We start from the raw sequence: 26,207 nt of genomic DNA, 5'->3' as shown, positions 1-26,207 counted from the left end.
ACAGAAAATAGGATTAGTGAAGTAGAAGATCAGATCAGATCAGTCCCTCAGTCGTGTCCGACTCTTTGCCACCCCATGATTCGCAGCACACCAGGCCGCTCTGTCCATCACCAACTCCCGGAGTTCACTCAGACTCATGTCCATCGAGTCAGTGATGCCATCCAGCCATCTCATCCTCTGTCATCCCCTTCTCCTCTTGCCCCCAATCCCTCCCAGCCTCAGAGTCTTTTCCAATGAGTCAACTCTTCGCATGAGGTGGCCAAAGTACTGGAGTTTCAGCTTTAGCATCATTCTTTCCAAAGAAATCCTAGGGCTGATCTCCTTCAGAATGGACTGGTTGGATCTCCTTGCAGTCCAAGGGACTCTCAAGAGTCTTCTCCAACACCACAGTTCAAAAGCATCAATTCTTTGGCGCTTAGCCTTCCTCACAGTTCAACTCTCACATCCATACATGACCACAGGAAAAACCATAGCCTTGACTAGACGAACCTTTGTGGGCAAAGTAATGTCTCTGCTTTTGAATATGCTGTCTAGGTTGGTCATAACTTTCCTTCCAAGGAGTAAGCGTCTTTTAATTGCATGGCTGCAATCACCATCTGCAGTGATTTTGGAGCCCAGAAAAATAAAGCCTGACACTGTTGCCAGTGTTCCTCCATCTATTTCCCATGAAGTGATGGGACCCGATGCCATGATCTTCATTTTCTGAATGTTGAACTTTAAGCCAACTTTTTCACTCTGCACTTTCACGTTCATCAAGACTATTTTTAGTTCGTCTTCACTTTCTGCCATAAGGATGGTGTCATCTGCATATCTGAGGTTATTGATATTTTTCCCGACAGTCTTGATTCCAGCTTGTGTTTCTTCCAGTCAAGCGTGTCTCATGATGTACTCTGCACATAATTTAAATAAACAGGGTGACAATATACAACCTTGACGTACTCCTTTTCCTATTTGGAACCAGTCTATTGTTCCATGTCCAGTTCTAACTGTTGCCTCCTGACCTGCATACAAATTTCTCAAGAGGCAGATCAGGTGGTCTGGTATTCCCATCTCTTTCAGAATTTTCCACAGTTTATTGTGATCTGCACAGTCAAAGGCTTTGGCATAGTCAATAAAGCAGAAATAGATATTTTTCTGGAACTCTCTTGCTTTTTCTATGATCCAGCAGATGTTGGCAATTTGATCTCTGGTTCCTCTGCCTTTTCTAAAATCAGCTTGAACATCAGGAAGTTCACATTTCACATATTACTGAGGCCTGGCTTGGAGAATGTAGAGCATTACTTTACTAACGTGTAAGATGAGTGCAGTTGTGTGGTAGTTTGAGCATTCTTTGACATTGCCTTTCTTTGGCATTGGAATGAAAACTGACCTTTTCCAGTCCTGTGGCCACTGCTAAGTTTTCCAAATTTGCTGGCATATAGAGTGCAGCACTTTCACAGCATCATCTTTCAGGATTTGGAATAGCTCAACTGGAATTCCATCACTTCCACTAGCTTTGTTTGTACTGATGCTTTCTAAGGCCCACTTGACTTCACATTCCAGAATATCTGGCTCTAGGTCAGTGATCACACCATTATAATTATCTTTGTCATGAAGATCTTTTTTGTATAGTTCTTCTGTGTATTCTTGCCATCTCTTCTTAATATCTTCTGCTCTGTTAGGCCCATACCATTTCTGTCTTTTTTCGAGCCCATCTTTGCATGAAATATTCCTTTAGTATCTCTGATTTTCTTGAAGAGATCTCTAGTCTTTTCCATTCTGTTGTTTTCCTCTATTTCTTTGCATTGATCGCTGAAGAAGTCTTTCTTATCTCTTCTTGCTATTCTGTGGAACTCTGCATTCAGATGTTTATATCTTTCCTATTCTCCTTTACTTTTTGCTCCTCTTCTTTTCACAGATTTTTTTAAGCCCTCCGCAGACAGCCATTTTGCTTTTTTGCATTTCTTTTCCATGGGGATGGTCGTGATCCCTGTCTCCTATACAGTGTCATGAACCTCATTCCATAATTCATCAGGCACTCTATCTATCATATCCAGGCTCTTAAATCTATTTCTCACTTCCACTGTATAATCATAAGGGATTTGATTTAGGTCATACCTGAATGGTCTATTGGTTTTCCCTACTTTCTCCAATTTCAGTCTGAATTTGAAATAAATTAATCAGAGAGGAAAAAAGAAAAATGAATTAAAAGAAATGAGGAACAATCTCAGAGACCTCCAGGACAATATTAAATGCTACAACATTTGAATCATAGGAATCCCAGAAGAAGAAGACAAAAAGAAAGACCATGAGAAAATACTTGAGGAGATAATAGTTGAAAACTTCCCTAAAATGGGGAAGGAAATAATCACCCAAGTCCAAGAAACCCAGAGAGGCCCAAACAGGAAAAACTCAAGGTGAAACACCCCAAGATGCATATTAAACAAATTAACAAAGATCCAACACAAAGAACAAATATTAAAAGCAGCAAGGGAAAAACAACAAATAACATACAAGGGGATTCCATAAGGATAACAGCTGATCTTTCAATAGAATCTCTTCAGACCAGGAGGGAATGGGAGGGCATACTTAAAGTGATGAAAGAAAATAACCTACAGCCCATATTACTGTACCCAACAAGAATATCATTCAAAAATGAAGGAGAAATCAAAAGCTTTACAGATAAGTAAAATCTGAGAGAATTCAGCACCACCAAACCAGCTCTCCAACAAATGTAAAGGATCTTCTCTAGAAAGGAAACACAAAAAGGGTGTGTAAACTCGAACCCAAAACAATAAAGGAAATGGGAAGGGGATCATACTTAGCAATAATTACCTTAAACATAAATGCATTGAATTCCCCAACCAAAAGTCAAAACTGGTTGAATGGATACATAAACAAGATCCCTATATATGCTGTCTGCAAGAGGCCCACCTCAAAACAGGGGACACAGACAGACTGAAAGTGAAGGGCTGGAAAAAGATATTCCAAGCAAATAGAGACCAAAAGAAAGCAGAAGTAGCAATACTCACATCCGATAAAAGAGACTAAAACAAAGGCTGTGAAAAGAGACAAAGAAGGACAATACATCATGATCAAAGGACCAATCCAAGAAGAAGATATAACAGTTATAAATATATATGCACCGAACATAAGAACACCACAATATATAAGACAAATGCTAACAAAAATGAAAGGGGAAATTAACAATAACACAATAAGAGTGGGGGACTTTAATACCCGACTCACACCTATGAATAGGTCAATTAAACAGAAAATTAACAAGGAAACACAAACTGTAAATGATACAATAGACCAGTTAGAACTAATTGATATCTATAGGGCATTTCACCCCAAAACAATGAATTTCACCTTTTTCTCAAGTGCACATGGAACCTTCTCCAGGATAGATCATATCCTGGGCCATAAATCTAGCCTTGGTAAATTCAAAAAAACTGAAATCGTTCCAAGCATCTTTTCTGACGACAATGCAGTAAGATTAAATCTCAATAACAGGAGAAAAACTATTAAAAATTCCAACATATTGAGGATGAACAATGTACTGCTGAATAACCAACAAATCACAGACGAAATAAAAATATGCATAGAAACGAATGAAACTGAAAACACAACAAGCCAAAATCTGTGGAACACTGTAAAAGCAGTGCTAAGGGGAAGGTTCCTAGCAATACAGGCATACCTCATGAAACAAGAAAAAAGTCAAATAAATAACCTAACTCTACACCTAAAGCAATTAGAAAAGGAAGAAATGAAGAACCCCAGAGTTAGTAGAATGAAAGAAATCTTAAAAATTAGGGCAGAAATAAATGCAAAAGAAACAAAAGAAACCATAGCAAAAATCAACAAAGCCAAAAGCTGGTTCTTTATGCAGATCAATAAAATTGGCAAATCATTAGCCAGACTCATCAAGAAACAAAGGGAAAAAATCAAATCAATAAAATTAGAAATGAAAATGGAGAGATCACAACAGACAACACAGAAATACAAAGGATCATAAGAGACTACTATCAGCATTTATATGACAATAAAATAGACAACGTGGAAGAAATGGACAAATTCTTAGAAAAGTACAACTTGCCAAAACTGAACCAGGAAGAAAGAAAATCTTAACAGACACAACACAAGCACAGAAATTGAAACTGTAATTAAAAATCTTCCAGCAAACAAAAGCCCAGGTCCAGATGGCTTCACAGCTGAATTCTACCAAAAATTTAGAGAAGAGCTAGCACCTATCCTGCTCAAACTCTTCCAGAAAACTGCAGAGGAAAGTAAACTTCCAAACTTATTCTATGAGGCCACCATCACCCTAATACCAAAACCCGACAAAGGTGCCACCATAAAAGAAAACTACAGGCCAATATCACTGATGAACATAGATGCAAAAATCCTTAACAAAATTTTAGCAATCAGAATCCAACAACACATTAAAAAGATCATACAACATGACCAAGTGGGCTTTATCCCAGGGATGCAAGGATTCTTCAATATCCGCAAATCAATCAATGTAATAAACCACACTAACAAATTGAAAAATAAAAGCCATATGATTATCTCAATAGAGGCAGAGAAAGCCTTTGACAAAGTTCAATATCCATTTATAATAAAACTCTCCAGAAAGCAGGAATAGAAGGAGCAGACTTCAACATAATAAAAGCTATATATGACAAACCCACAGCAAACATTATCCTCAATGGTGAAAAATTTAAAGCATTTCCCCTAAAGTCCGGAACAAGACAAGGGTGCCCACTTTCACCACTACTACTCAACATAGTTTTGGAAGTTTTGGCCACAGCAGTCAGAGCAGAAAAGGAAATAAAAGGAATCCAAATTGGAAAAGAAGAAGTAAAACTCTCACTGTTTGCAGATGACATGATCCTCTACATAGAAAACCCTAAAGACTCCACCAAAGATTACTCGAGCTAATCAATGAATATAGAAAAGTTGCAGGATATAAAATCAACACACAGAAATCCCTTGCATTCCTATACACTAATAATGAGAAAACTGAAAGAGAAATTATGGAAACAATTCCATTCAGCATTGCAATGAAAAGAATAAAATACTTAGGAATATATCTACTTAGAGAAACCAAATACCTATATATAGAAAACTATAAAACACTGGTGAAAGAAATCAAAGAGGACACTAATAGATGGAGAAATATACTATGTTCATGGTTCAGAAGAATCAATATAGTGAAAATGAGTATACTACCCAAAGCAATCTATAAATTCAATGCAATCCCTATCAAGCTACCAACGGCATTTTTCACAGAGCTAGAACAAATAATTTCACAATTTGTTTGGAAATAAAAAAAAACCTCGAATAGCCAAAACAATCTTGAGAAGAAGAATGGAAATAGAGGAATCAACCTGCCTAACTTCAGGCTCTACTACAAAGCCACAGTCATCAAGATAGTATGGTACTGGCACAAAGACCGAAAGATAGATCCATGGAACAAAACGAAAGCCCAGAGATAAATCCACACACCTATGGACACCTTATCTGTGACAGAGGAGGCAAGAATATACAATGGAGAAAAGACAATCTCTTTAACAAGTGGTGCTGGGAAAACTGGTCAACCACTTGTAAAAGAATGAAACTAGAACACTTTCTAACATCATACACAAAAATAAACTCAAAATGGATTAAAGGTCTAAACCTAAGACCAGAAACTATAAAACTCTTAGAAGAGTGCATAGGCAAAACACTCTTCACCATAAATCACAGCAGGATCCTCTATGACCCATCTCCCAAAATATTTGAAATAAAAGCAAAAATAAACAAATCGGACCTAATTAAAATTAAAAAGCTTCTGCACAATGAATTAAACTGTAAGCAAGGTGAAAAGACAGCCTTCAGAATAGGAGAAAATAATAGCAAATGAAGCAACTGACAAAGAACAAAGCTCAAAAATATACAAGCAACTTCTGCAGCTCAATTCCAGAAAAATAAATGACCCAATCAAAAAATGGACCAAAGAACTAAACAGACATTTCTCCAAAGAAGACATACAGATGGCTAACAAATACATGAAAAGATGCTCAATATCACTCATTATCAGAGAAATGCAAATCAAAACCACTATGAGGTACTACTTCACGCCTGTCAGAATAGCTGTGATCCAAAAGTCTACAAGCAGTAAATGCTGGAGAGGGTGTGAAGAAAAGGGAACCCTCTTACCCTGTTGGTGGGAATGCAAACTAGTACAGCCACTATGGAGAACAGTGTGCAGATTCCTTAAAAAACTGGAAATAGAACTGCAGCAATCCCACTGCTGGGCATACACACCGAGGAAACCAGAATTGAAAGAGACACGTGTACCCCAGTGTTCATCACAGCACTGTTTATAATAGCCAGGACATGGAAGTAACCTAGATGTCCATAATCAGATGAATGGATAAGAAAGCAGTGGTACATATAAACAATGGTGTATTACTCAGACATTTAAAAAAATGCATTTGAATCAGTTCTAATGAGGTGAATGAAACTGGAGCCTATTATACAGAGGGAAGTAAGCCAGAAAGAAAAACACCAGTGCAGTATACTAACACACATATATGGAATTTAGCAAGATGGTAACGATAACCCTGTATGCGAGACAGCAAAAGAGACACAGATGTGTAGAACAGTCTTTTGGACTCTGTGGGAGAGGGCGAGGGTGGGATGATTTGGGAGAATGGCATTGAAACATGTATAATATCATATATGAAACGAATCACCAGTCCAGGTTCAATGCATGATACAGGATACTTGGGGCTGATGCACTGGGATGACCCAGAGGAATGGTACAGGGAGGGAGGTGGGAGGGGGGTTCGGGACATGTGTATACTGTTGTGGATTCATGTTGATGTTTGACAAAACTAGTACAATATTGTAAATTAATTAGCTTCTAATTAAAATAAATAAACTTATAATAAAAATAAATAAATTCAAAGGAAACTATTAGCAAGGTGAAAAGACAGCCTTCAGAATGGGAGAAAATAATAGCAAATGAAGTAACCGACAAACAACTAATCTCAAAAATATACAAGCAACTCCTACAGCTCAACTCCAGAAAAATAAATGACCCAATCAAAAAATGGGCCAAAGATCTAAATAGACATTTCTCCAAAGAAGACATACAGATGGCTAACAAACACATGAAAAGATGCTCAACATCACTCATTATCAGAGAAATGCAAATCAAAACCACTATGAGGTACCATTTCACACCAGTCAGAATGGCTGCGATCCAAAAGTCTACAAATAATAAATGCTGGAGAGGGTGTGGAGAAAAGGGAACCCTCTTACACTGTTGGTGGGAATGCAAACTAGTACAGCCACTATGGAGAACAGTGTGGAGATTCCTTAAAAAACTGGAAATAGAACTGCCTTATGATCCAGCAATCCCACTGCTGGGCATACACACTGAGGAAACCAGAAGGGAAAGAGACACATGTACCCCAATGTTCATCGCAGCACTGTTTATAATAGCCAGGACATGGAAGCAACCTAGATGCCCATCAGCAGATGAATGGATAAGAAAGCAGTGGTACATATACACAATGGAGTATTACTCAGCCATTAAAAAGAATACATTTGAATCAGTTCTAATGAGGTGGATGAAACTGGAGCCTATTATACAGAGTGAAGTAAGCCAGAAGGAAAAACACCAATACAGTATACTAACGCATATATATGGAATTTAGAAAGATGGTAACGATAACCCTGTATACGAGACAGCAAAAGAGACACTGATGTATAGAACAGGCTTATGGACTCTGTGGGAGAGGGAGAGGGTGGGAAGATTTGGGAGAATGGCATTGAAACATGTGAAATGTCATGTATGAAACGAGATGCCAGTCCAGATTCAATGCACGATGCTGGATGCTTGGGGCTGGTGCACTGGGACGACCCAGAGGGATGGTATGGGGAGGGAGGAGGGAGGAGGGTTCAGGATGGGGAACACATGTATACCTGTGGCGGATTCATTTTGATATTTGGCAAAACTAATACAATTATGTAAGGTTTAAAAATAAAATAAAATTAATTAAAAAAAAAATAAATATAATAAATCTGATTTCAATATTAATCATCTGGTGATATCCATGTGTAGAGTTGTCTCTTGTATTGTAGGAATAGGGTATTTGCTACAACCGGTGTGTTCTCTTGGCAAAACTCTGTTAGCTTTTTCCCGCCCGCATTCTGTATTTCAATGACAAACTTGCCTGTTTACTCAGGTATCCCTTGACTTTCTACTACTTTTGCATGCCAGTCCTCTGTGATGAAAAAGGCATTTTTTTTTCTTTTTTTATGTTAGTTATAAAAGGTATATAGGTCATCATAGAATCATTCAACTTCAGCTTCTTTGTCATTAATGGTTGAGACATAGACTTGGATTACTGTGATATTGAATGGCTTATCTTGAAAATGAACAGAGATCATTCTGTCCCTTTTGAGACTGCACCCAAGTACTGAATTTTGGACTCTTGTTGACTATGATCTATGCCATTTCTCCTAAGGGATTATTGCCCACAGTAGTAACTATAATGGTCATCTGAATTAAATTTACCTATTCAAGTCCATGCTATTTCACTAATTCTTAAAACATGGATGCTCACTTTTGTCATCTCCAGTTTGATCACTTCTAATTTTCCTTGATTCATGGACTGAACACACCAGATTCCTATGCAATGTTGTTTTTACAGCATTGGACTTTTCTTTCACTACCAGACACATCCACAACTGGGCTTTGTTTCCACTTTGGCTCAGCCTCTTCATTCCTTCTGAAGCTATTTCTCCACTCTTCTCGGCAGCATATTGGCCACCTACAGATTGGTGAGTTCATCTTTCAGTGTCATATATTTTTGCCTTTTCATACTTCTCATGTGGTTCTCAAGGCAAGAATGCTGAAGTGCTTTGCCACTCCTTTCTTTAGTGCACCAGATTTGGTCAGAACTTTTCACCATGACTTGTCTGTCTTGGGTGGCCCTACACAGCATGGCTCATCATTCTTTTGAATTAGACAAAGCTGTGATCCATGTGATCAGTTTGGTTAGTTTCCTGTGATTGTGGTTTTCATTCTCTCTGCCCTCAGATGGATAAGAATAAGAGGCTTGTGGAAACTTCCTGATGGGAGTGATTGGTTGTAGGGAAAATTGGGTCTTGCTTTATTGGATAAGGCCATGCTCAATAAATCTTTAATCAGTTTTTCTGCTGATGAGTGGGGTTGTGTTCCCTTCATGTAGTTTGTCCTGAGGCCCAACTGTGGTAGTGGTAATGGTGACCTCCTTCAAAAGGACTTATGCCAGCAAGTTGCAGCTCCCAGGGCTGGTGTAGTCAGTACCCCTGACCCTGTGACATGCCTCTGCTGACCCACATCTCCTCCAGAGACTCCTGGACATTAACAGGCAAGTCTGGTTCAGTGTCTTATGGGGTCACTGCTTCTTTCTCCTGTGTCTTGGTGTGTATAAGGTTTTGCTTGTGCCCTCCAAGTATGTTTCCCCAGTCCTGTGGAAGTTCTATGATCCAATCTCACTGTCCTTCAAAGTCCAATTCCCTGGGGGTTTTCAGTCCCTTTGCCAGATCTCCAGGTTGGGGAATCTGTTGTGGGCTCTAGAACTTTTGCAACAGTGTGAAAACTTCCTTGGTATAATTGTTTTCCAGTTTGTGAGTTGTTTGTTCGGCAGTTCTATGGTGGGGCTAATGGTGACCTCCTCCCAGAGGACTTATGCCACACATTGCCCCTCCAAGGTCTGCTGCAGTCAGAGCACCTGACCCCATGGCAGGCCACTGCTGATCCATGCCTCTGCAGGAGACACTCAAACACTCAAGGCAGGTCTTACTCAGTTTCTTCTGGAGGTTACTGCTCTTTTCCCTGGGTCCTGGTATGCACAATTTTTGTTTGTGCCCCTGAGTGTCTCTCATGGTAGGAGATTTTATTCTAAATGCAATTGCATTCCTCCTACCATCTTTCTGATGCTTCTTCTGTGCCTGTGAACATAGGGTTTCTTTTTTTGGTGAGATCCAACATTCTCCTGTCTATGGTTATTCAGCAGCTAGTTGTGATTTTGGTGTTTTCACAGGAGAAGATGAGTACACGTCATTCACAGACTTTAGATAAAAAGTGCCTCAGAAGTCTCCATCCTACCCCTTCTCATTATGCAAATGTGACCTAAAGATATTTCCAATATGTGAACTGTTTATCTGATGTGAGACAGTATACCTAGGAAAGCTTCCTCCTGTTATAGAGGAAGTAAAAGCTGATGAAACTGGCAAACCTGGCTTTTTATCAGTGAGGCTTCAGAGAAAGAACTTGATCAAAAGCATAAAATTTAAAAACAATTAAAATAGAAACCTCAATTAAATAGTTGGGAGACCAACATGAGGAGCTTTCATACACTTCAAACTTAGCAAAGCCTAACATGCAGAAGGAAGATTCCTTTCCTGGTAAAGATTTATATAATAGAAAGCCATGGACTGTTTGCTTACCACAGCCCCTCAGTTTGATCTTCATCTCCATTAACTGTTCTCAGTTGCAATTCTCTGCTGATCCTGAATACACTCATATTCTCTGGGGAAATATCTGGCAGGCTGTTTGTTTCAGGCCAACATAACCCAGGAAAACAACAAACAGTACACATAATAATATGCAGATAATATAGTATCTCCAAAGATAAGGAGTTCACATAAAAATTTGAAAAAAAAAAAAGTAGAGCAGGTTGAGGTAGATTTGGAGGAGGAACATTTGTTGTAATATGAAATGGAAGGTTAAGATAGGCCTCACTGAAAAGGTGGAAGTTACTCAAACACTTGGTGGTGAGACAGTTATATGAAACGAGTCGCCAGTCCATGTTTGATGCATGATACTGGATGCTTGGGGCTGGTGCACAGGGATGACCCAGAGGGATGGTACAGGGAGGGAGGAGGGAGGAGGGAGGAGGGTTCAGGATGGGGAACACGTGTGTACCTGTGGCGGATGCATGTTGATATATGGCAAAACCAGTACAATATTGTAAAGTTAAAAAATAAAATAAAATATATATATATAAAAAAGATAGCTGGGGAAAGGAGTATTCTAAGAAAAGGGACAATGAGAATAAAACTAAGGAAACAACATCTTGGCATTTTTTAAACATAGAAGGAAAGCATTGTGTCTAACAAAGAGTCATCAAGAAAAGAAAATTGGCAATGCAACAGACAGACTCTGAGAGGCCTGTGAGGATCATTGCCACTACCATGGCTGTTTAGATGAAATGGAAAGCAATACAAAATTTGAGTAAATGTTTGACCCTCATGTCTTAAGTTTAAAAGGATCACTCTGTGTACTCTCCTGAGAATAAACCTGGAACAGCTTTGGTGAAGATGGTTCTGACCAGGGTGGTGGTGGTAGAAGTGATATGAAGTGGTTAGATTTGGAATATATTTCTCTCATGCCACATAGTAAAGCCTTTCAACTCATCTGTCAATTCTGTATTAAATTATATCCAGAGTTTGATTTTTTTTTCTTCTGTCATTTTCTCTACCACCTTCTTCATCAAGGATCATGTTTAGCCTGTGCCTCCTACATGGCTCTAGTCCTTCCCACACACCCTTCACTCCAGTCACCATGTAAGAATTATAATGATTCCTTAACATATAAGTCAGTCATGGCTTCTTTTCAAAATTCCCTGGAGTTTTCCATTATATTTAGAATAAAATCTGAAATCCATAAAATACTCAAGAAAAACATATTTAGGCTTAACCATGATACCTCCTTTGTCTCCTTGTTTCTCTACCAATTGTTTCTACTTTATTTTTCTCTAGCCCAGTCTAGGATATGCATACTCACTAATCCTTCTGCTTAAGTATCTCATCCATAAATGTCTGTATTGCCCAATTCTTTTTATGTTCCCCTTTATTTTTGATCCAATATCATCTTATTAGAGAAGACTTAACAAATAATTTAAAAGAAAGGAGGGAAGGGAAATGAAGGAAGTAAGAAGAGGAGGATAAAAAAAAAAGAGGGAGAGGGAGAAAGAGAAAGGAAAAAAGGGAAGAAGGAAAAGTAAAAGAGTAAAAGGCACACTTCTTTATTAAGGGAATTTGAACTAAATTACTACTAGCTTTATGAAAAGTGAGATTTACTGAAATGTTTTCTACATATTAAAAGTAATATTTACAGCTGAAAATCCTTCTAGATGTCAGGTGAGTATATTGTCCTCGGTTCTATCTCTTCACAACAAAGATTTGGAGTGACGGACATTAAAGCCCTTGGCACAACACAGCTCTTGAGTCTTGGACAGACCGTGTTATAGCTCTTAGACAAACCAGTGTTACAGCTCCATGTTACAGCTCTATTTTATTTAGAAAATAGCAGGAGAATCCATCCTTGAGGCATGAGGGCATGCCGACCTAAAGACGTGAAGAGAAGAGTGTGGAGGAGTGTGCCAGTGTGCAGGAGAGAGAGAGAGAGAGAGCATGCGCGAGAGAGCACTTTGGCTCTTCTTTTTATGTTTCTTCCTCTCCCTGGACCTGCCCTGTGTAAATTGAGCTAGCCAGGAGTGCTGTTTGTTCTACCTGAGGTCCTCACTCCGGTCCTCAGATCTTCCTTTGTTCTATTTTCATGGGCTTTTCCCTCCCTTGTCTTTTAGCCACTGCCATTCTGGACTCCTGTTTTCTATTCTAACTACCTACCATGCCCCTTCATCAATGGGATTCTCCAGGCAAAAATACTGGAGTGGGTTGCCATTTCCTTCTCCAGGAGATCTTCCCAACCCAGGGATCAAACCTGGGTCTCCCGCATTGCAGGCAGACGCTTTACCATCTGAGCCACCAGGGAAGCTCATAACTACCTAACGTAGGTATTAATGGATATGTGCATCATATTATGTGGTATTTATAAATGGCTCACTGTCTTCAGAGACCTCCATGCAGTTATGAGTAACTAATCTCCCTGAGTCAACACCTAATATTTTTGTTCTTTGGATTATAAAATTTAATAACACCTTAATTCATTAAAAATGCACAAGTACAATAATATATAAGCTATATAAAGAATAAAAACTACTACAATATTGTAAAGTAATTAGCCTCCAATTAAAATAGATTAATTAATCAAACAAATAAAAAGGACACCCAGCCCTTCAAAAAAATAAAATAAAAACAAATATAGCTATACTTTAATTTATTGCCACAAACAGAAATAAACTTTCTTCTAAAGTATAGTTTTCCTATTTTAAATTGTATTACTTTCATTAGAAGACAAGTAAAAATATATTTTTCACCTACTTACTGCAGGATCAATATAATAGAATGATTCATGCTGAATTCAGTAATTTTAAAATATAAAGAGAAAATTAAAGCAAGTATTCAAACAGCACTGCTGGTTCAGATACACTAATGCAACTTTAATTTGACAAAATTATAAAGCATCCAGTATTTCCTGTTTTTTCTGTAAACTCACAGATAGAAGTGAGATTCCATTTATTCTGCCTTACAAGGATATAAATTTCTTGAGATCTTCTTTATTATAGTTCCATAATTCTTCTTTAGAGAGAGACAGAGTCTGCATTACTTCTTTTATAAAGATCATTGAAGAATCAATAAGTAACATTCTAAATTCATTCTTTGCATCAGCAGGCTCCCTTTCTGTTCTCTCATCCTGACAGACTTTGCTGTATAACACCACCTGAGGTTTTCACTAAACCTTCAGCGTCAGGTTTCCCTAGCAACGCAAGACCTTTTTCTTTCTTTCATTGTCTATATTTGAATTAAGAAAAAAATTCAATTTATAATAATCCTTAAAAACACAAGAAAGCATTCAGTCTGACATATGAAGTCTGCAATGAAAATGGTGAGTTACAAATGCAATTAGAAATAAAAGTTGTAGAGGAATATTTTGCTTATGGATTTACAGAAAGCTCCAGATGGTGGCTTCATCTTCAGATTAGCTAAATAAACGCTAAGTCTTACGTCATACTGCACATGGCTTTCATGAGTTTACCCTTATATTGCTACAGGATAGGGCTTTTAGTGCTCTAGTTTGGAAGACACATATAGAAACCTTATTTGATTAGGGTTCTGGAAACAAAGTGATACAGCCTAGTCATGTGCAGACATTAATGGTAATCAGAAGCATCCCAGGATGGCAAGCGTCCTTTGTTAATGGTTGAAAATAAAGGGTAAGTTGTATTTGAGTCCACTTAGAAATTACTATCCTATTACAAGATACCAAAACTGCTTAGCTAAATAGAACCAGAAAGATCTCTAATAGTCATTAAAAGTTTTTTCTTAAACCAACTGTTTTCACCTGTTATCTACAAAACCTTTTTGTAAAATCTTCTTTGTCATATTCTTAAGGATATCCATTCTATTTAAGTACAGAAAAAATTGCTTTGTATTCTTTAAATCTGCAAACAAAGAGTGTAATTCTCATCTCTTCTGAGGAATGGAATCTGGGGGATTGCCAGAGAGTCTTTAAAGTGCTTATGATTGCTTGAATTTTTTAACGATTTCTCCCATTGTCTACCAGTGTACATAGTACTCTAAAATGTCAATTGCAAAATAAATTGTATAGTTTTCAGACCTTGTTTACAATATTAATCATAAATCTTGAAATACTTAAACCAGTGTGTAGTATGTGCCTTTTATTCTCATGTTAATGCTTTCTAGTTTTCCTTCCTTGATGATATTCTAAAGATAGTTTTTCTTTTTGATGCTGTTAATTAATTTTCCTGTAAAAGATCAGATATTTATTTTTTAAAAGAAAATGCAAAAACATATCAAATGTCAAATATTCTTACTTTATTTTATTATTTTATTTATATTATTTTATTTATTTTATGATCTCATTTTATTATTTAAGTGATTTGTGGTTTAATAGGAATCATCAACACTAATAATCTCAAGAATTAAGTTAACTTAAAATGTTGGCTTAATAATTGAAACATTCAAGAAATCATGTATTTTGAACCATTAATAATGGCTTAGTATATGATATTAAAATGGCAACACTGTTTTATAAAATAAGTGTGAATTTCATTTTACAAATTAATAGAATTATAAAATATGGTCACAGGGATTCATATAAGTATTGTCTATTATTCTGCCTAAAATTGACTATAATGTTGAATTTCATAAAAGATGCATGATGCTAAATATTTATATATGCATATAAATATTGTAATGTAGTTCTATTCTATGTTATCATCTCTAATAGATATTATTTAACATTTAACATTCTGGTAATGATAATGTCACTTTATATTATTAATAAGATTAAGATAATACCATATTATTAGTAGATTAAGTATGTTTATGTTCTCAAGAAAATAATGAGGTTGTTAATGCAGGTTTTTGGAAATTATTAACAGATTATTCCAGTCTGGGATATGAATTTACAATTATAATTCTAATTGGTTTAAAATGGATCTTACCAAAGAATATTCAAACTACCACACATTGCACCCATCTCACACACTAGCATAGTAATGCTCAAAATTCTCCAAGCCAGGCTTCAACAGTATGTGAACAATTAACTTCTAGATGTTCAAGATGGATTTAGTAAAAGCAGAGGAACCAGAGATTAAATTGTTAACATCTGTTGGATCATTGAAAAAGCAAAAGAGTTCCAGAAAAATCACCTATTTCTGTTTATTTACTACTCCAGAGCCTTTGACTGTGTGGATCACAACAAACTGTGGAAAACTCTTAAGGAGATGGTAATACCAGACCACCTTAACTACCTCCTAAGAAGTGTGTATGCAGGTTAAGAAGCAACAGTTAGAACTGGAAGGGAGTACATCAAGGCTGCATAGTGTCACCCTGCTTATTTAACTTATATGCCGAGTACATCATGTGAAATGCTGGACTGGATGAAGCACAGGTTGGAATCAAGATTGCTGGGAGAAATATCAATAACATCATATATGCAGATGACACCACTCTTATGGCAGAAAGTGAAGAACTAAAAAGCCTCTTAATGAAAGTGAAAAAGGAGAGTGAAAAAGTTGGCTTACTACTCAACATTTAGAAAACTAAGATCATGGTATTTGGTCCCGTCATTTCACGGCAAATAGGTGGGGAAACAATGGAAACAGTGAAAGACTTTATTATTCAGATCAGATCAGTCGCTCAGTCGTGTCCCACTCTTTGTGACCCCATCAATCGCAGCAGGCCAGGCCTCCCTGTCCATCACCAACTCCCGAAGTTCAGTCAGACTCTCGTCCATGGAGTCAGTGATGCCATCCAGCCGTCTCATCCTCTGTCTTTCCCTTCTCCTCCTGCCCCCAGTCCCTCCCAGCATCAGGGTCTTTTCAAATGAGTCGGTTCTTCACATCAGGTGGCCAAAGTACTGGAGTTTCAGCTTCAACATCATTCCTTTCAAAGAAATTCCAGGACTGATCTCCTTCAGAATGGACTGGTTGGATCTCCTTGCAGTCCAAGGGACTCTCAAGAGTCTTCTCCAACACCACAGTTCAAAAGCATCAATTCTTCCGCACTCAGCCTTCTTCACAGTCCAACTCTCACATCCATACATGACCACAAGAAAAACCATAGCCTTGACTAGATAAACCTTTGTTGGCAAAGTAATGTCTCTGCTTTTCAATATGCTATCTAGGTTGGTCATAACTTTCCTTCCAAGGAGTAAGCGTCTTTTAATTTCATGGCTGCAGTCACCATCTGCAGTGATTTTGGAGCCCCCAAAAATAAAATCTGACACTGTTTCCACTGTTTCCCCATCTATTTCCCATGAAGTGATGGAACCAGATGCCATGATCTTCGTTTTCTGAATGTTGAGCTTTAAGCCAACTTTTTCACTCTCCACTTTCACTTTCATCAAGAGGCTTTTTAATTCCTCTTCACTTTCTGCCATAAGGGTGATGTCATCTGCATATCTGAGGTTATTGATATTTATCCTGGCAATCTTGATTCCAGCTTGTGTTTCTTCCAGCCCAATGTTTCTCATGATGTACTCTGCATATAAGTTAAATAAACAGGGTGACAATATACAGCCTTGACATACTCCTTTTCCTATTTAGAACCAGTCTGTTGTTCCATGTCCAGTTCTAACTGTTTCTTCCTGACCTGCATACATATTTCTCAAGAGGCAGATCAGGTGGTCTGGTATTCTCATCTCTTTCAGAATTTTCCACAGTTTATTGTGATCCACACGGTCAAAGGCTTTGGCATAGTCAATAAAGCAGAAATAGATGTTTTTCTGGAACTCTCTTGCTTTTTCCATGATCCAGCTGATGTTGGCAATTTGATCTCTGGTTCCTCTGCCTTTTCTAAAACCAGCTTGAACATCAGGAAGTTCACAGTTCACATATTGCTGAAGCCTGCCTTGGAGAATTTAGAGCATTACTTAACTAGCGTGTGAGATGAATGCAAAAATCACTGCAGATGATGACTGCAGCCATGAAATTTAAAAAAAAAAAAAAAAACTTGCTCCTTGAAAGAAAAGTTATGATAAACCTAGACAGCATATTAAAAAGCAGAGACATTACTTTGCTAACAAAGGTCCACCTATTAAAAGCTATGATTTTTCCAGTAGTCATGTATGGATGTGAGAGTTGGACTATAAAGAAAGCTGAGCACCAAAGAATTGATGTTCTTGAACTGTGGTGTGGGAGAAGACTCTTGAGAGTCCCTTGGACTGCAAGGAGATCCAACCATTCCATCCTAAAGGAAATCAGTCCTGAATGTTCTTTGGAAGGACTGATGTTAAAGCTGAAAGTCCAGTACTTTGGCCACCTGAAGTGAAGAACCGACTCATTTGAAAAGACCCTGATGATGGGAAAGATGGAAGGCAGGAGGAGAAGGGGAAGACAGAGGATGAGACGGCTGGATGGCATCACCAACTCGATGGACTTGAGTTTGAGCAAGCTCCAGGAGTTGATGATGGACAGGGCAGCCTGATGTGCTGCAGTCCATGGGCTCACAAACAGTTGGTCTCAACTGAGCAACTGAAATGAGCTGAACTGTAAACTAAAGAGATGTTTAGAAAAGTTTATGTCTACTTAGAAATGAAAAAGTCACAATCTTGATATAATTTTCAGTAAAACTATTTTATAATTATTGATAATAAATTTTACTCAGTGTTTAATATATCAAACACTTAAATGATGAAACTTTTATGTTGTAGCAGCAAAAAATAAAATAAAAAACAATTAAATAACAAAAAGGCAAACTTGTAAGATTTTATGCATTATAGCCAACTGGATAATAATGTTTGTGAGGCCAAGGAACAACCACAACTCCCCTGTTATCAGTGAAAACTCAAAATTTAACACCAAAACTGTCATTTAGAGGGATTGAAGAAATATTGAGGTATCATGTTAAAAAAAATAATAATAACTACATTGAGAAACTTGGTTCCAATTTCCACTTCTACTGCTGTCTTAAAACAATAATAAGTTCATCTTAAGTCCTTGAATGTAGTTCCCTATACTATTCAGTTATGACTCTGTGGTATAATCAATTTATATATGATAGTTTGCATCTGCTATTCCTAAACTCACAATCCTTCCCTCCCCTGCTTCCCCCATTCCCTCCCTCAGCAACCCCAAGTTACCTGTCTCTGTCTGTGAGTCTGTTTCTACTTGATAGATAAGTTCACTTATGTCATGATTTAGATTCCACATCTAAATGATTTTATTTGTCATTTGCCTTTCTCTTTTTTTTAATTTAATTTTATTTTATTTTTTAACTTTACAATATTTGCCTTTTTCTTTATGACTTATTTCACTTAGAATCTAAGAATGATAATCTCTGGTGCATCTATGTTGCTGCAAATGGTATTATTTCGTCTTTCATATACTTCAATTTAAAAAAAAAAATACTAATTAGGCAAAGAAAAAAGAGAGAGAGAAAAGAAATCAACAAAGGAAGGGAAACATTCCTGGTGGAGAGTCCCATAGGAGTGTTGTTGGGTATGTTAGGCATACCCTCAGCCATTCCAGGCTTACATTTTCACCTTATGTGACCCACGTCCTTAGATTTCTGTCAAGTTCTTGCTCTAAAAAGCAGCATGCAATGTGTTCATTGCTCTCCATGTGTGGTCTAAGTTGGTGGGAGGCTAATCACTTAATAATTACAATAAAAACCATGTACACTTCTTGGAGTATATGGCATTTTCATTGCTGTCCATAAGTCCTTGGAAGAGGCAATCTAATCAAATTTAAATCTTTTGGCTATTTCCTTTCCAAACTGATAAAAATACATGTGTTATTTAAATTCTGTCTCTATATAATGAGATTCTAAACGTGAAAATAATAAGATACAATTTCACAAAAAAATGTATGTGTTCCCAAAAGAAATTCTTGAAAAGTAATAAAATATTTGTGAAGGTCTTCTTGAAAATAATGCTGAAGAAACAATCCTTATCTTTGAATAAACAAAAGAAAAAGGGATTATTTAATAATGACTCAGGTGATAATATTAGGTTTGGCTTAACAAGAACTTAGATGGCATCATCATCTTGAAGAGTTGATCAGCTTCTTTGTGTTTCCAGAAAACTCATTTGAATTCATAGTATGGTGGGTCCCATTTTTCAGGTCATACTCATTCTAAGCAAGCACATTTTCTGATATGGAGAATAAAGAAATACTTACTAAATTTGTGATAAAGAATCACACTGTTTCTGTCTTTTGGCTTTACACTTAATCTATGCTGGAAAGCTGTCCAGAAATCAAATATAATTGAAGATTAAATTATAAATTTGTGTCATCTTACTATTTAACAACAAGAATTAGAATGGCATCATCATATAACACACATACTCTTCCTGTGAAAAAGAAATGTAAACTTGAATTATGAACATAACTGTACTTATTTAATTTAGAATGCAAAAAAGGGAAATATTAATTTGCCATGTAGTTGAGTATGTGCTCTGAAGTCAGACACAACTGGATGGAAACTCTTACTTCATCACTTTTTGTCTTCCTGGCTTCTTTTCTGCTTCCTTCTCAAGGATCCCCCTTTCCACTCCACTCAGTCTTTCTCCAGATGCAACCATTTTGCCCTTATGAAATTAAAGCTGGATCAGACAGTCTAGGAAGACATCTTTAAAGTGACCCCATAGCTCCATGCTAACCTAGGATATGATATATTTATACTAACTGCTCAGAAGGCAATTCATTTGTTTTCCCCCAAACCTTGGGTAAAACATCATTTACACTTTCCACATATCAATAATATACTTTACTTATGATAATACCAGTTCACAATTTTAGGTCAGCACATTTATCAGATCTCAAAGAACTTTCATTACTTTCAAAGTAATAATTTGGCATCCCTAGCATTATAAGTTAAAAATAATGTATGCAATAAATGGATCATTTACATATTTTTAAATAGGAATAGGAACTCAGTTTTTATTCGGAGAAAATAAATAGATATGAAATCAATGCATTTTGATGTTTTAAATTGCTGAATGGGATATATTTGTTGTGTAAATTTAATACTACCATAACTTCTTTAAATGTTAGTAGATAGTATTAAATAGACAGTATTAAAAAATTATTAATAGTATTAAACAATTTATGAAATGTTCATTCAAACTTTAGGATATAAATTTTGAAGTCATCTAACATAATTTATGGAGATAGAAATGGCAACCCACTCCAGTGTTATTGCCTGGAGAATCCCAGGGATGGGGAGCCTGGTGGGCTGCTGTCTATGGGGTCGCACAGAGTTGGACACGACTAAAGTGACTTAGCAGCTTAGCAGCAACATAATTTAATTTGTTAAAATTTTCACAAGTAAATAATAAAATAATATAATAATAATTTTATATATAAATATTTACATATGGGCTTTCCTAATGGCTCAGATGGTAAAAAATATGCCTGCAATTCAGGAGACCCAGATTCAATTCCTGGGTTGGGAAGATCCCCTGGAGAAGGAAATGGTTACCCACTCTAGTATATTTGCTTGGAGAATTCCACGGACAGAGGAGCCTAAGGAACTACAGTCCATGAGGTCACAGAGTCAGAGACGACTGAGCAACTAACATGTTCACGTATTTATGCATATATATATATATGTGTGTATATATATATATATATATGCATATATATCTTGGTCAGTATATAGCTGGCTGCAGTATAGCAGGCTGGAGATGTATGGGACAGGTAATGAAGGAGCTCTGAGTCTTCAAGCAGTATGAATGCAGGATTTCTCCTCTGTGATGCGTCTCAGGATTTTCTCTTAAGGCTTTAAATAATTGTGTGATGCATCAACATTAGGCAGGGATAAAGCACTTTATTCAGAATCTATGGATTTAAATGTAGTCACATCTAAAATATGTCTTCCAATAAAAGAGACACAAGTATAAAGAACAGACTTTTGGATTCTGTGGGAGAAGGCAAAAGTGGGGTCATTTGAGAGAAACATGTTTATTATCTTATGTGAAATTGTCCAGTCCAATTTTGATGCATGAAACAGGTCACTCAAAGTTGGTGCAGTGGGACAATCCAGAGGGATGGGATGGGGAGGAAGGTGGGAGGGATGTTTGGAATGGGGAGACACATGTACACCGATAGCTGATTCATGTCAATGTATGGCAAAAGCCACCACAATATTGTAAACTAATTAGCCTCCAATTTAAATAAATTAATTAAAAATAAATAAATATAAAAAGAAAATTAAAAGTCTCTATAATGTCATCTACCAGAAAAATAAATAAATAAATAAAATAAAATATATCTTCACTGCAACATGCAGATTGATGTTTGCCTCAAAACAGAATACCATAATTTAGCCAAGTTAACACATAAAACTAACATACACACATATGCATATATGTACGTAGAGGTACCCATTGCCTCCTGAATGATAAGCTAATTTGTCTGTTTGATATTATAAAAAATAATACATTTGATCATGTAAAATCAGCATAAATATTATGTACGTAAGCTCAAATTAATATAACTTTTTGGCTTGTCAATTATACCTTATTTTGAAACTTGTAGAAATTTAATATAAGATTTAACTAGCTCTAGTAAACTCAAATAAAATTAATAGGAAAAGACCCTTTTACTTTTGAGACAAAATCAAGGAGACAGGATAGAGACATAATCCCTATAGAACAATAGGGAACCAGTGCAAACAAGGTGGGGAGAAAACTGCTTCTAACCTCCACAGGACCTATATACATGGAGAGCATCATTTCTGAGACACCAGTCACTAGTCTAGAGGATATGACATGTTGAGAGTATCTTGTTGGCCACAGTTTGATGTTTAGACTCTCCATATGCCTTTGTAGATTTAAACTGGATCCAGAGAAGTGTTTTTAAAGCTAAAGGAATACAACTAAAGACATTATGAACTATTTCTAAACTGTGATGAAATTACAAAGCTTTCTACTAAAATGTTTTGACTCATTTATTTACTTATTGAGCAAACTGTTGTGAGCATGTGTGTTCCTTAAACTGTTCTAGGTTCTAAGAAAACAGGAATTCATTTGTCAAGAAAGGTTTCTAACCTTCTTAAGCACTTGTTTGTGAAGAGGAGTAGAAAAATCAACATACAAATACATTCTATATCTATAACAGCAATAAATTCTATAAAAAATAATTCCATTCTAGAGAGGATCCATTGCCTGAGTAGGTACTTTAGAGTGAGTAGTCAAAAAGTGCCCGGAAAGTTGACATTTAAGCTTAGATCTTAATAAAATGAGGTTTTGGTTCCCAAATAGGAGAAGACAGAATGTCATAATCAACTGTAGCACAGCCTGTATCAGAGAAGTCAGTACTGGAGACATTTTAAGAGAAGGCAGGAATCAGAGCCTGCTCTAAACCTTGGTAGGAGATCTGTAGGTACTAGAATGGGTAAAGGAAAGTTATGAGATATTCTTTTAAAATAGATGAAGTGCATTATTGATCAGTATTCTAAAAATTATCAGTCTGACACTTGTGAGAGGAATGGATGATAGAGAGATAGGCAAAATGAAGAAGGATGATAGAGGAGCCAAAAAAAAAAAAAAAGAAGAAGGAGAAGGAAAGATGTCTTATGGATTCTTCTATGTATGTTTTTTTTTTTAATCCCAGTAGTCATGTAAATTTATTTATTCTTAATCTTTGACTATTTTCCTTGTGGAATTCTTTTTGGTGTAAGAAGTAAAATAGACATCCATCTTATTACTTGTGGACATGGTTAACCTCTTGCCTTAGTGTCATTTATTGAATAATGGAAGGATGATTTGTAAATCCATTATCACTGGATGAAATGAAATTATTCAATACTGAGAAAAATGAGTTTAGAAGTGCATACAAGGACTCCTTTGATGAATACAAATCTCAGGGTAATTCTTGCAAGGATTCATGCAAAGACGCTATATATGGCAACAGCGAGATGGAAGCAACCTGTGTGTCCATCCTTATAATAATGGATTTTTAAAAATGTAGTAAGTCACACTATGAAATGTCACATAGCATGCTGCTGCTGCTGCTAAGTCGCTTCAGTAATGTCCAACTCTGTGCGACCCCATAGATGGCAGCCCATCAGGCTACCCCGTCCCTTGGATTCTCCAGCCAAGAACACTGGAGTGGGTTGCCATTTCCTTCTCCAGCCACATAGCATAACAAACAATAAACCAGATATGCAGCATGGATCAGTCCCTAAACAAGGTTGGATTAGATAACTAGAACAGAGGTGGGATTTCTAAAACCCTAATGGAATTGAAACACACAGAAACTGAGCCATATTTTTCACAAAGATACATCTAAGTTTAAGAACATATATCAAGCATGTTACAAATGATTTCCTCTGAGAGAAAGGCAGGGATAAGGGGAAAGTAGGGACAAAATAAAACATGACAGTCCTTGTGATGAGCAGTGATGTCTTAACATTAAGGATACATGCAAGGTGCATTCTAATATCAGACATGACAAATGTGGAAAGTGTGACTTAGATATGATGACATATGAAAAACATTACAGTCTAACATAGGATATGAAAGGGCATTTCATATAATACAACTGTAGGATTTAATATATGTCTTAATATTTAAAAAATTTCCCTGGTGGCTCAGAGGTTAAAACATCTGCCTCCAATGTGGGATACTCAGGTTTTATCCCTGGGTTGGAAAGATCCCCTGGAGAAGGAAATGGTAACCCACTACAGTATTCTTGCCTGGCGAATCCCATGGACGGAGAGTCCATGGGGTCACAAAGAGTCGGACACAACTGAGCGACTTCACTTCACTTTAATATTTAAATATGTTTTAAAAGTTAAACTGTGATGAGATATTTAGCACATTTGTGGCCATGGTCTCTTATTAAACGTTAGGACATTCCTGTTTTAACTGATGTTTCTGTTTTACCTTGGACCTGTTATTTTCAGTTGACACAAGCAAAGTCTCCTCCTGGTTTCTACACTAAAATCTTTTCCATCTTACCTCTCAGGGACACACAAATCTATGTGTATGAAATTGGGGTCTTCCTCCATCTCATCTCTTTGATTCTGTGTCTCTTTATTTTACTGTGAACTTCAAAGCAATATTTGCATCTGTTTTTTCCTTGCAATCAACAAGTACCTAGTAAGATGCATAATATAAAGTAGAATTCAAAAAAACTATTTAGTAAAGGAAATTTAAAGTTATCTTCAATTAAAAATAAAATGCATTTTCAAAATAAAAAAGCAAGTGACTTGCAATATAGCAATACACAGCTTTGAACCAATTTGGAAATGATAAATTACTAGAGGAGTGAAACTTTGCAAAGGTCAACTTCACCATGAGCACAAATAAGCATCCAAGAAACCACATTAATCATATTCAAAACAATAACAATCAAAATATAAACATGATGATAAATAAGTAAATGTGCAAGTAGAATATAATAAATTAAAATTATTTCTACCTAGCCTAAATCAAGTGCTATTGTTAACATTAATTTAAAGGTAAGAAAGTTTAAAGAAGTATTTAAGAAGGAAGCAAATTTAACTGATGAATTAGCATATATAAGACCCATGATTGATCAAAAGTGAGCTCTCAGGTGATTTTGTTTAACCTACTTGACTAGTTTGAAGAAACGTATATTATGCTGTTATTTTAAAATAACTTAGAAAGTTGAATACAAATAACATATATATGGTTCTTCCCTGGTCGCTCCAATGGTAAAGATTCTGCCTGCAATGTGGAAGATGTAGATTTGATTCCTGGGTCAGGGAGATCCCAAGGTGTAGGAAATGGAAATCTGCTCCAGTATTCTTGCCTGGAAAATTCTATGGAAAGATGAATCTGGTAGGCTACAGTCCATGATCCACAAAGAGTCAGACATGACTGAGCAATATATATATACATATATGATATTTATTTTTTTCCAAGTGCTTAGGAAGACAGCAATTCTTTATGAATAACTAAGATGCCACTTGTACTTCTGTTTGACAAATGAATATTATCTAGATATACTATTTGAAAACCACTAGACCATTCAGGTATGACCTAAATCAAATCCCTTATGATTATACAGTGGAAGTGAGAAATAGATTTAAGGGCCTAGATCTGATAGACAGAGTGCCTGATGAACTATGGACTGAGGTTCATGACATTGTACAGGAGACAGGGATCGAGACCATACCCATGGAAAAGAAAAGCAAAAAAGTAAAATGGCTGTCTGGGGAGGCGTTACAAATAGCTGTGAACAGAAGAGAAGCGAAAGTCAAAGGAGAAAAGGAAAGATATAAGCATCTGAATGCAGAATTCCAAAGATTAGCAAGAAGAAATAAGAAAGCCTTCCTCAGTGATCAATGCAAAGAAAGAGAGGAAATCAACAGAATGGGAAAGACTAGAGATCAATTCAAGAAAATTAGAGATATCAAGGGAACATTTCATGCAAAGATGGGCTCGATAAAAGACAGAAATGGTATAGACCTAACAGAAGCAGAAGATATTAAGAAGAGGTGGCAAGAATACACAGAAGAACTGTACAAAAAAGATCATCACGATCCAGATAATCATGATGGTGTGATCACTGACCTAGAGCCAGACATCCTGGAATGTGAAGTCAAGTGGGCCTTAGAAAGCATCAGTACAAACAAAGCTAGTGGAAGTGATGGAATTCCAGTTGAGCTATTCCAAATCCTGAAAGATGATGCTGTGAAAGTGCTGCACTCAATATGCCAGCAAATTTGGAAAACTCAGCAGTGGCCACAGAACTGGAAAAGGTCAGTTTTCATTCCAATCCCAAATAAAGGCAATGCCAAAGAATGCTCAAACTACCACACAATTGCACTCATCT

Source organism: Bos javanicus, chromosome 9, assembly GCF_032452875.1.
Source record: "Bos javanicus breed banteng chromosome 9, ARS-OSU_banteng_1.0, whole genome shotgun sequence".
Taxonomy (NCBI): Eukaryota; Metazoa; Chordata; class Mammalia; order Artiodactyla; family Bovidae; genus Bos; species Bos javanicus.
The sequence above is the reverse complement of the archived record's forward strand: the minus strand, read 5'-3'. Positions refer to the sequence as shown.